The sequence below is a fragment of the Mus caroli genome, chromosome 7, assembly GCF_900094665.2.
Source record: "Mus caroli chromosome 7, CAROLI_EIJ_v1.1, whole genome shotgun sequence".
NCBI lineage: Eukaryota > Metazoa > Chordata > Mammalia > Rodentia > Muridae > Mus > Mus caroli.
The window spans coordinates 74,296,334-74,308,722 of NC_034576.1; the positions used below are offsets into that span (position 1 = coordinate 74,296,334).

General features: G+C 37.8%; 1 pseudogene; it reads left to right on the top strand.

Moving 5' to 3' along the window:
- The first annotated feature begins 11,190 nt into the window (after window positions 1-11,190).
- Window positions 11,191-11,903, top strand: LOC110299296 (annotated as a pseudogene).
- The last annotated feature ends 486 nt before the right edge of the window (window positions 11,904-12,389 follow it).

The following is a 12,389-nucleotide window of genomic DNA, read 5'->3' on the forward strand; positions in this document are numbered from 1 at the left end:
AAGCAAAGTTACCTAAAAGGTGAACCTATTGGTAGAATTAAAACATTCTGTACAGATGTCCCCCTTTCTCTCCCTTTATAGAATAAGATGAGTATGTGTAGTACCACAGGACATTGGCATGACCTCAAAGATATCCCAGCAAAATCAAAATAGGCAAATAGTAATCTAAAGGCAGGAAGGTGCAGAATCCCAGAGAGGCCTACAACCAGATGGGGAGAGCATGGTTCATGGGAAGGGCCTGTGAGGTGGTCTTTGGATGGTTGAGTGAATATATATAATCAAGAAAAGTTTCTATTACACTGGAAGATCATAAAGATAGCAAAGCAGAGTGAAGAAAGAAATCAGAGACCCCTACATTGGAGCTGTGAATTTAATTCTGGGAAATATTTATGAATGAGTTTATATCAGATATATATAGTTAATGAGCAAAACACAAAGTCACAAGTGCTTGGGCTCATTCAAAGAAGGCAGGGGTGAAATGAGTGCTGCGCTGTGAGCTCTTTAAGAGCTGTTAAATGCCTGCCCGGGGTAACAGTGGCATTACTCTACCTGAAATCACTTGCTATGATTCTTTGCATGTAATTGTACATCTCACAAAAGCATGAAAGTCCACAGCCTGCAGAGAAACTGAAAAACACCTTTTATAAATGCCATAGCTGAGAAGGCCTCCAAAACTCATACAGAGGAATTCTCATGCATGCTGAGCCAGAGAACACTAGAGAAAGAAAGGAAAACAAATGCTACATACAAGGATTAGCATGGTCAAATAAGTCTCCTTATAAAATAATAAGCAGACATCGCTGGACAGTAGATGACGGCAGAGCTTTGTGGCAGTGTCTGAGCTTCCCAGTAGTTATGTTACTTTCATTTACTATGAAACCTTTAGAACTTAAGCACATGAAAAATTATGCTTTACTCTAAGAGTAAAATAAGATAATAAAATTCACGTTGCCTGAGAGCAGGAACCTAAGTTGTATAGGAAGCCTATGTACTATTACATAAAAAGCAATCCAAGTATCTTGGGGCTGGATTGAGGTAGTATAAATTTCAGCTGTATATCTGAAAGGTAGATATTATTGTGTCTATTTTTACAAATGAAGCCATTAAGACACAGAACACTAAATTATTTCCAAATCCATGGAAGTATGTAAAACAAAGTCATGACTTAAATGAAAATGTTCTGTGTTCTTTTAGATAGATTCATTTACTTGTGGATATGCTTCAAAGTCAATAACCTGTATTTTTAAAACTTTCATAATGACTCAGATGTAAGCATAAAATGTAAATAGTCCTGAACATGTCTGCTATGCTCACACGTGTTGGGCCAGGCTGGTCTATGCTCAATCATACACACGCTCCTCACAATTCCTGCCAATTTTCTAGAAATAAAATCAGCATGGATATCAAGCCTCACCAGGGCCCTAGAAGAGAAAAAAGCTCAAACATACCACTGTTGCGGTCAGATTATAATGACTACAAATGAAATGAAGCAAGATTACTTTCAAAAGATATGCTTTACCAACTCTAATAATTTCATTTGACTAATCAGTAATACAAGAAAAAATGAACTAATGTTTTAGTTGCTAGTTTTGTACCCATTTCTGTTACCCACACCTGTTACTAGATAAAATACACACACAAACACATGCACACACACACATACACACGTACACACACACACAACATAAAATGACAAAAGTCTCAGTAAATGGGTTCAGAAGAGCTTTTCCTTTTTGAAATATAAACAACTCAGTAAATAGAGTGCTTAGTTTCCAATACAGATCAATGAGTTTTAACGTTCTAAGTACTGTTTTTTTAATTCAGCCGAGCCATTTTTTTCTTTTTCTTTGATTTCACTTAGGGGGAGTTTTGAAGGGTTCTTTGACAGGACAATGGACAACTGAAATGGGTAACTCTCATATCTTTTCAAAAGCATGTGTGCCTACATTGGATGCGCTGACCAGATTTCATTCATCCAGTGAAGTACCTGACTAACATTCTCTAGAGTCCTAGGACTAGTTGTGCGAACTTTGCCATGGTGAGGATAGATTTGTGAATTGATCTGTGGGAAGCCACATGTGCCCTTGCAGGGTGGCGCTGGCTTCCGCTGGCCACCACGCATACATAGGCAGTAAAGGGTTTTTTTTTGCCAAGATGAGGTTTTGAGGATTAACCAAAATTAACCAATCAGATGAGAGACAATTTAACCAATCAAATGAGAGAGAAGTTAACCAATCAGATGAGAGAGAAGTTAACCAATCAGATGAGAGAGAAGTTAACCAATCAGATGTAGGCATGCAAATGAGGTGGTAAGCATAACCCAAGCACAACCAATCCGGGTGTGAGACACGCTTCTCCTAGGCCTATATAAGCAGTACCAGTTCTGGGCTTGGGGTCACTTCGCCTCTACAATAAAGCTCACCCAATAAACGTGTGGAAGGATCCTGTTGCAGCGTTGTTCTTGCTGGTGAGTCGGGCACTTGCAAGATTGAACCTCCATTAAGGACCTCATATCACTGTCGATGATCCCTATACTAAGGGCAAAGATGTTCTTTTGTACAGTGTGCCCTAAAAAAAAAGCCTTTTGGAGAAGGAAGGCAGAATAAGAATTGCAGGATACCTATGCCCTTCAGTTTTATACATCTCACAGAGTGGCAGAGGTCTGCAAAGATCAAGCAATTGGCTCAAGGTGGCAGTGGTGTGGAGTGAAAAGGGTGAAATTCAAGTCCAAGTCTATCTGACTACAAGGTCAATAACCTTGTCATCACATTTTTTAAGAAAATGAGCCTGAAATAATTCCCATAGGAAGAAGTATGTGGAAAAAGATGCTCACACACATGTGCAACTTGACACTCCTGGAAAGATAATAAGTTAGATTTCCTTTTACTGTTTAATGCATTGGGGTTGCGTTTAGCTCAGGGGAATCTGTCAGAACACCAGTCAAGTCCAAGAGGCATCATACAGTGGGACTTACTTTATCAGCAGCTGAGAGACAGCCAGAGACTAGGCTGTTCCCTGGCAAACTGGCTCTGGTTCTTCTAATACACACCAAAACAGAGAGCTAAAAAAAGGGAAGAATTGAGACAAATATTTATACATATGGTCGGTGAGGACACCTGGCAGAGCAGGTGAATTAGCTGCAGAATAAAACATTCCCTGCAGATTCAACTCTGGGGAAAAGTGACACATTTTGCAGTTAGCCTGGCTGCAAACCTGTTTTCCAACTCAGCCCCAGAGCTCAACAGCAGCACCGGATTCCTTTGTTTTCTTTTGATGTGCACAAGATTTTTAAATTAGGTACTCAAATGAGTTGACTCTCCCCTTTCAATACACTGCCTTATGAGGACAGAATTTCAAATTTCTGCAATTTCACTCAGTCTTGGGATGTCACCCATAATCTCCCAGAATAAAATCCAGTCCTGACAAGTAGGAAAGCCCTGGCCATTAGTGTAATGCACAAATGCAGGCAACTGTAATGATTATTTAATTGAATATAGATGTTGGCTGAATACCAGTGCAAAACACTATGCATTTTAAATCAGACCTGATGCATATTAATGCAGCACTCATAATAGGCTATTTCCTATACCAAATGTAAAAGACATACTCTCAGCCTTGTGGGAGTTTATAACCTACATTAACATGTGTTCTACCTTCACATTTCTCATATTTCATGGGGACAAAAGGGGGCAACTTGACAAAAGTTCTAATTTTGCTTCAGTGAGCAATTTATTTTTGCATAATGAGCATGATGGCTATGAAAAATAACTTAATTATTTACAATATTAATAATTGCATTAAAGATTATTTTTATAGAAATATTTACTGAGAGACCTATAATATTCCATTTAGTATTTTAGGTACTGGTTAAAGATCAATGAGCAAGAGAACTGAGGCTATGCCTTAAGGAATTTAAATTCTAGTGAAAAAAAAAGTCTATGAGATGAAAATACAAATTAAGATATTTATCACAGAGGATATCAAGTGTTTGTAAACACAATTGTTTTAATAACATGAATGGAAAATGGTAGGTGAGTATAGGACCTATATTATGTTGGTTTTTTTTTAATAGGAAAGTTCTCTGTTATAGAATTCATTGACTATTAGTATAACTTGTGAAATCCGTTATATTGATGGCTGTGAAATTTTCCAGAAAGAAGAAATTTAAAGACTGATTTGGCGAGAAGGCTCACTCTAATAGAATGAACCACAGGTTACAAGGAGGATGTGTCCATCAATGAGTACAGGGAAGGGGGTTCTGAAGGGCTTCCCATCCATAATGACTCTACATTTCCCATCCAATGGAGTCGGATATTCATCAAGAATTCTGAGCCAAAGATTTCTGATGATTTTAGAAATATCAAGTGAAATGCCTCAAAAGAATATACTTACTGCTCAGAATCTGTAGTCATAGAGCAAACTTCTAATGCTTTGTGTCCTGAGGAAATGAAGTTGACTTAATATAAAGCTGGTGCAATCTTCTTTATGTCTATCTGTCTTTCTTTCTCAAACCTGGGTATAGTTCTAATTGTGTGGTTGTGTATTAGTAAATGGATGCTGTACAAGTAAAATATATGAGAAAGACATTTAAGGACGTGACAACTTTCACCTTTGTCTCACAGAGCTGGCTGCTTCTATCCAGATCATATTTAGAAGAATATTCAAATATTTAATATTTAAAGGCCCAGACACTTTAATATACTTTGTGGCATTTAGTCTTTGCCACATTCTGTGAAACACTGATTATCTTAATTTTCAGGAAAACAAAACAAAACTGCAGTTCTGACAACTAATGATTTACCCAAATTCCCAGGAAGAGACAGAGATGATTCCCATGTCCGGAGCTCTTTGCACAACACTGCCATTGCCTCCTAGTTGTGTAGGAGAAGGATACCATAATGACAGTAAAAGGCAGAGCCGAGTGTGATTCTATGAGCAAAACCATTTGAGTGTTCATAAAAATGTAAACAGATTATCATTAGTATCATAATTACAGTAGTAGATAGTAACTCCAAAAATAATAGATAAAGATACTTGTATAAACACTTCCTTATGAATGTTCAGGGTATCCCTTTTTATAATAGTCAAAAGGTGAAAACAAACCATATTCCTCTCAATGAATTGGTGGGTGCATAATGTGATATATTTATACAATGGAAAGGATTTTTTTTTATTCTTTAATCCTTTTTTACAGTCCAGACTTTATCCCCCTCCTGGGCTGCCCCTGACCACTCCCCATCCCATAACTCATCCCTTCCCCACCCTACCCCTGTCTCCAAGAGGATGTACTCACCCCTTCTTCCACACTCCCTGGGGCCTCAAGTCTCTCAAGAGCATCTTCTCTCACTGAAGTCAGACCAGGCAGTCCTCTGCTGTATATGTATGAGGGGCCTCATATCAGCTGGTTTATGCTGCCTGTTGATGGCTTAGTGTCTGAGAAATCTTGGGGTCCAGGTCGATTGAGACTGCTGGTCTTCTGGAGGTTCCTCAGAAAATTGGAAATAGATCTAACTAAAGACCCAGCTATACCACTCTTGGGCATATACCGAAGAGATGCCCTGCCATGCACAGGGGTGTGTTCTATTATGTTCATTGTGACCTTATTTGTGATAGCGTCAAGCTGGAAACAACTCAGATGTCCTACAATGGGAGAATGGATACAGAAAATGTGGTTCACTTACACAATGGAATACTCACTACTCATCTATTCAGAATGAGGACACCATGAGTTTTGCAAGCAAATGGATGGAACTAGAAAATATCATTCTGAGTGAGGTAACTCAGACCCAACAGGACATGTATGGTATGTACTCACTAATAAGTGGATATTAGAAAATGGAAGTTTTTAACATAAAAGGGAATAATTATTTGAAAAAACATAACAAGTATAATTATTTAAGATGTCAAATAATATAGTAGTATATGAAATGTTTACAGACAGTCATGTCCATTGCTGGGCTAGTAAGCATTTCTAATGATTCATTATTATTTCTGTGTCCTTTCATGATTGGTGACTCTCATGAGGATCTGACATGGTAGGAAAGCATTATAAGTTTGAGATCAATAACACAAAGAAACATATCAAGTCGACTGATTTTTACTGGCTTCATAATAAACATATTTTCTATGAAGCTTACTTCATTCTATTTAATTGTATAATTCTGATTTAATGGAAGTAAATACACAGACCAAAAAATATGACATACGTGCAATGCCTGAGAAAACTAGCCATCAACTTAGTAAAAGGACCTGATTACTATTAGTTTAGTACGATGAAGAGTGTGCTAAGGATGATAAACCAACTGTAACAGAGAAACAGGAAATGAAAACTAATAAACCTAACAAGCTTGCAAATGAGCCTTGCTATGATGTTGGACAGAAAACACCTAAAATTTTCCAATGCACTGTATGTGGTTGTCCTTGCATCTCACATGACAGGTTATCATCTGAAGGACCTCATCTTACGTAGCATCTTTTATACACTAGAATCCATGTCTAGTGATTCATCAAAAGTTCAAAAAAATATTCTTCATTACTGTTACTTTCGATCAAAACCAACTAAAACAAGTAGAAGTGAGTATAAATAATCATATACTATTAGTTCTACACAACTGAATTTACAACTAAACAATATCAGTTATTATGAACAATAGCATAACACTGCATGCCCATCTAGCTCAAAGTACACAAACTTCACCATATTAATCTGAACTAAGAAAAGCAGCACAATGCATATTTCAAATTTTAATTTTTATTATAAGGATCCTAATTACCATCACACTGATGCAGCACAGCTTACTAATGTGATTATCTTTCATTCTATTTCCATCCTCAATTGCATATTTGCTTTGTAATATTCTGCAGCAATGATTTGCATGACCAATCTGCACTCAAGAGGTGTGAAGCTCCAGTTGTGATAACACTGCTAAGCTTGTTGCATGGAAACATCTCTTTCCTCCAGGGAGAATCATACAGAGGCTCACTTAAGTGGTGGTACAAGTGCCTATATTGCTTTGTCAATACTGCAGTTTTTACCTTGGCCCCAGTGAGCACCCTGCTCACTGTCTCAGAAAACTCTGGGGTTACTCTTGGTACACCAGAATCTTTGCAGAGACTTTTGAAGTTCTTTTCACTTCCTATGAATTCTAAGAAATTGTATGTTTTTATTATAGAATTTGTGCAGTTATATAAATTATAGAATTGAAGAAGTCAACTGGGATTCAAAATGCTTATTAAAAATGTACTTAAAAATGCTTTACTGATATAGTCCACAATACCAACACAAACACTTGTGGAAATTCTATATAGAAACACATTGGGAATGCTATGGAGATTTTTATTCCAAACTCTTGGTTTACCTCTCCTGGTGTGGAAAAAGCACATCTCAGAAGACACGACGGAAGAAAGACACTAAGCAGATAATTTTCTAAACTACATCAGAACCTTTTGAACTGAAATTTGCAGGAGCAGGAGGACAGCTTAAGAGATGAAAGATGAAGACACGACACAAAGAGAGAATTTACAAAATGTCCAGGACAAATACAGAATTGTGTTTTATCAAGTGATCGGGAGAGGGCTTCACAAGGTAGAAAATGAAAACAAAGAAAAGAAAAATATTTCAACTCAAGTCTTAATTAGTTCCACTATTGCTTGAATAAACATTGCCTTTCTTTACCCCAAATATAATAAATCAGGTGACCATGTCTTTGGGAGTTAAATATGTCTCTTCAGAAACTTTTAAAGACTATAATAGAGTAGAAAGATTGGGATCACATGACTTTGGAGGAACTTTTCATCATTACCTGACTTCCTCATATCCACTGGATGAGTGAATGTCAGGCAAAGGAGTTATGACTGCCGATAAATTGCTGAGTCAAACTGACAAATACATGTCATAAGGCCAATTTCCAGTGGGCTGGAATTCAAAACTGAATCATTAGGGAGATGCTACAATCATGAAATAGATAAACAACTTTATAGGAGGTGTGCAGTAATCTCTTTTGCCAAGGGAACATAGTAGGTTTGAGAAAAAGAGGATCCATATGGAGCTCTCCATGGTAGAGCAATGTTCCTTCAGTGTCTCTGGCCTTGAATGGAATGGGGATGACACAATATTGTCTTCAATATGCACAGCTTGCTGGAGCACCGAATAAAGCAAAAAGGTACCTACAAGGTAAAAAATCATGGCTTAGAAAAATAAGTCAACTATAGCTCTATATCAACCAACTGTGAAGGCTATAGCTATAGAATGATGTTATCATGGAAAAGAATGGTTTCCTCACAGAACTACAGGTAGCAACACTGCATACCCAGAAATCACATTCATAGCAAAAGAAGTAGAAACCTGCATCTGAAGAGGTATATGTACCCCATGTCTCAGGCAGACTAGTTCACAATTCTTAAAATGTGGGAACAAAATGTTAAACTGTCATGGATGGACAAAGAAAGGAAATAAAATGCACCAGGTAGAATAGTGCCCATGAATTCAAAGAAGGAAATTCTGCCCTGTGGAAATGGATGCCTTAAGAGCTTACTCTTATGTGGGGTCTAATAGTCAAAGAAGCAGAATGGAATGGAGTTTGCCAGAGGTTAGAAAGGGGCTATGAGCTTGTCAAAGATCTAGTTGTATACAATAAATTCTGGAGGTCCACTCTACCACATTGGGCCTCAAATTCAGAATATCTTACTTTATTATAAAAATTAACTAGCAATCTATATCCTAGTTAGATGTTCTAACCAATGGAGAGAAGCACTGAGATACTAGATAATATTATGTCGCTGATCATGATTCTAGATTTTATAGAGGTAGGTTTGCCTCTAAACATATCATAATCCATACCTTTAAATTTAAAAATATAATATGACAGAGATACATATAAACCATTTATGAGACACAATAAGCAAACAGAATGAGAGATGCAAGAAACGAGAAACCTACATGTTTAAGTATTTGTCCTAGTTTGTTCTCTATTGCTTTGATAAGAACATCATGATAAAGGTAACTTGGGGGAAAATATTTTATTTCATTTCACAGCTTGTAGTGTCTTGATGGGAAGCTAAGTCAGGAACTCTAGCAGGCAGGAACTGAGCCAAAAAACAAACAAACAAACAAACAAAAAACATAGAGGGATGCTTCTTAACTGGCTCGCTTTTCATAGCTCTCTCTCTGCTTGCTTTTATTGTTGTTGCTGTCGTGGCTGTGGCTGTTTCTGTGGCTTATACTGTTGCTATTGTTGTTATTGTTTTGTTATAAAATCAAGGACCACCTTCCCAGTAATGGTCCCATGCAAAGTGGGTTGGGCTTCCCCATAAAAACTGTCAATCAAGAAAATGTCCAATAGACTTATCTCTAGGGAGATCTAATGAAGGCATCTTCTCAGTTGAGGTTCCCTCTTATAGATGAGTATATCTGTGTCAAGTGGACAAGGAAGAAACTAGCACAAGATATTAATTATGAAATAAAATATTATGATTGGAACAAAAGTTTGGGTAAATTAAATAAATAACAAGTAGATGTTGAAAAATTAAGGCACCAACTAAAGCTAAAAGGCAACACAAGGAAGATATTAACAAGAAAACTGAAATTCAAATTAATCAAAATGGCAAAGAGAAATTGGGAAATGGCTCAGGCCCTAAAGTGGGCCAGAGTCTGGATTCCTAGCATCCACATGAAAGCCAGGTATAATGGTATGCCTTTACAATGCCAGTGCTAGGAAGGGGAAGATAGGTTGATTTCTGGAGCTCTCTGATCAGGTAGCCTAGTCAGAGGAATTCCAGGGTCAGTGAGATAAAATGGAGGTAGTGTGGCCATTAAAGAATACAATACTGGTCTTTATCTTCCATATGCATGTACACACAGACGTTTTCACCTTTCACAACTACATATACACTCATATGAACACATCGATGCACAACATTGGAAGGCTACACTCTCGGGGGAAACAAGCAGACCAGAAAGCAGTAAATAAGTAGCAAAACCCAATTCTAAAGTACTACATAAAATCACATGCAATATAAATGTTCTGAATATTCTCAATGAGGATGAAGATTTAGATCTTAGCTGGAGTTTTTTTTTTTAATTGCTGTCTTGATGAACACAAAGTCATTATGAAGCACTAATAAGTTACTCTAGGTATGCTCTAGGTATATAAAAGTTCTGCCCAATGAACAGATGGACAGAACAAGGGATAATACCTAGAGCAAATAACTATCATTATGTCAATTCATGGAAATAACCAAATAATCCTACGTAAATATTATATAATACAGTCTAAAATACATGGACCTGTTCTGCATCTCATCTGGGACTCTAAGCTCTTTTCTCATTAGTAATGACAATTATACCAGTTTCGTTCTAGAGCTGAGAAACCTAAGGACAAAGAACATGTGCCATGTCTGTGGAAGTCATTTTCTTATAAGATAACTTCCTGAATATTGTAACATTTGAAACCTGGAACACAGCCTCCTAACACAGCAGAAGATAGGGGATGGGAACAAACTAGTCCTTTGCCCTAAGAACATGTGTCCTAAATTATCCAACCCCCATCATTTTCTAAGAAAGGGATTCACTTTATGCTTCTGGCTGGTCAGGAGCTCTCCATGTAGGCCACTGTAGCCTTAAATTCATACAGATCCTCATTCATACCTCTGCGTTCACAGTGCTGAGATGAAAGGTGTGTACCATCAGGTCCAGAATTTACTTGCTGTTGAAATGTAATTAAATTTAAGGAATTGGAGACACTAAGATATACAGAAATGCACAGTGCCATAAGTCAACTCATTGGTGCAATTGATAGTCATTGAAGGATCAGTGGCTCAAAGGGAAGTCATTCAGCAACTTCACAGACATAAGTATACACCTGAGTGTGGAGAAGGATGCATGAAAGGAGCAGCTCAAACTGCCTAAGAACAAAGGAGTGTCAGTAAAAGGTATTGTACGAATGTGTGTGCATGCATTTACACACACATACATAACACACACACACACACACATATACACACACCACACCCACATACAACACACACCTCCAAGTTCGAAATAACATGGGAGAGAGCAGGAAAATACTAAAAATGAATACCTAAGAACTATTCTAAAACAATACTAAATAGAAGCTCCAAGACACATTGAGAATGTGAAGAAATGCAATTTCCTAAAACTAAGCAGATAGCTCTCCTTTTCTGGCTGGAACCATGGAGGTTGTTCCAAGAAAGGCAAAGAAGGTTGCCGCTGTGCCAGAAACCCTTAAGAAAAAGTGAAGGAATTTCATAGAGTTGAAGGTGAAGCACCTTCAGAGGAAGTTAGCCCTGAAGACATTGAGAAAAGCAAGGACTATCACTAGGAGTGCACGCAGTAGTACTGGACTGAGATTCAGGATGGCAAGGAAAGCTGGGAACTTCTATGTGCCCGCAGAACCAAAATTGTCTTTTGTCATCAGAATCCGAGGTATCAATGGAGTAAGCCCAAAGGTCCGGAAGGTATTGCAGCTTCTTGGTCTTTGAGCTTCTTGGTCTTTGACAGATCTTCAATGGCACCTTTGTTAAGCTCAACAAGGCTTCAGTTAACATGCTGAGGACATTGTGTGGGGCTACATCAACCTAAGTCAGTAAATGAGCTCATCTACAAGTGAGGCTATGGCAAAATCAATACGAAGTGGATTGCCTTGACAAATAATTCCTTGACTGTTTGATCTCTTGGTAAATTTGGCATCATCTGCACGTAGGATCTAGGTCATGAGATCTATACAGTTGGGAAATGCTTCAAGGAGGCAAATAACTTTCTGTGCCCCTTCAAATTATCTTCCCTATGAGGAGGAATGAAGAAAAAGTCAACTCACTTTGTAGAAGGTAGAGATGCAGGCAACAGGGAAGACCAGGTGAACAGGCTTATTAGATTGATGAACTAAGGTGTCACCCATGGTATTTTTGTAATCTGCTCAGTCAATAGACAGCCACAGCTTGGTAAATTAAAAAAAAAAAAAAACAACTAAGCAGATAAATTAGTATTAATGAGCTAATGTTTTTGTGTTTTTGACTTCTTGTTGAAGCTTGTACTGGTTTGAGTAAGAATGTTCCCTGTCCCCCAGGATCCTCTATTTGAAGTCTTAGTCAGGAGGCAGCACTATTTTAAAAGATTAGAAGGATTAGGAACTTGTGGGGTTCACCAGTCATTCCTGTGCCCTGAAGGCTGAGAAAGAAGAGTGGCATGGTGAGTTCTGGGCCAGGCTATGGAAGCAGTGAGTTCATTTTCAGGCTGGGTTTCTAGAGTAAGATGTTGAGTGTAAGAGATTAATTAAAACAAGTATAATGAAACAGCACATTATTGTAAAACCACTTTAACTTTGGGGGTAGGGCATAAGTGTGCGCTACAGAAAACAAAAACATAAAGCTCT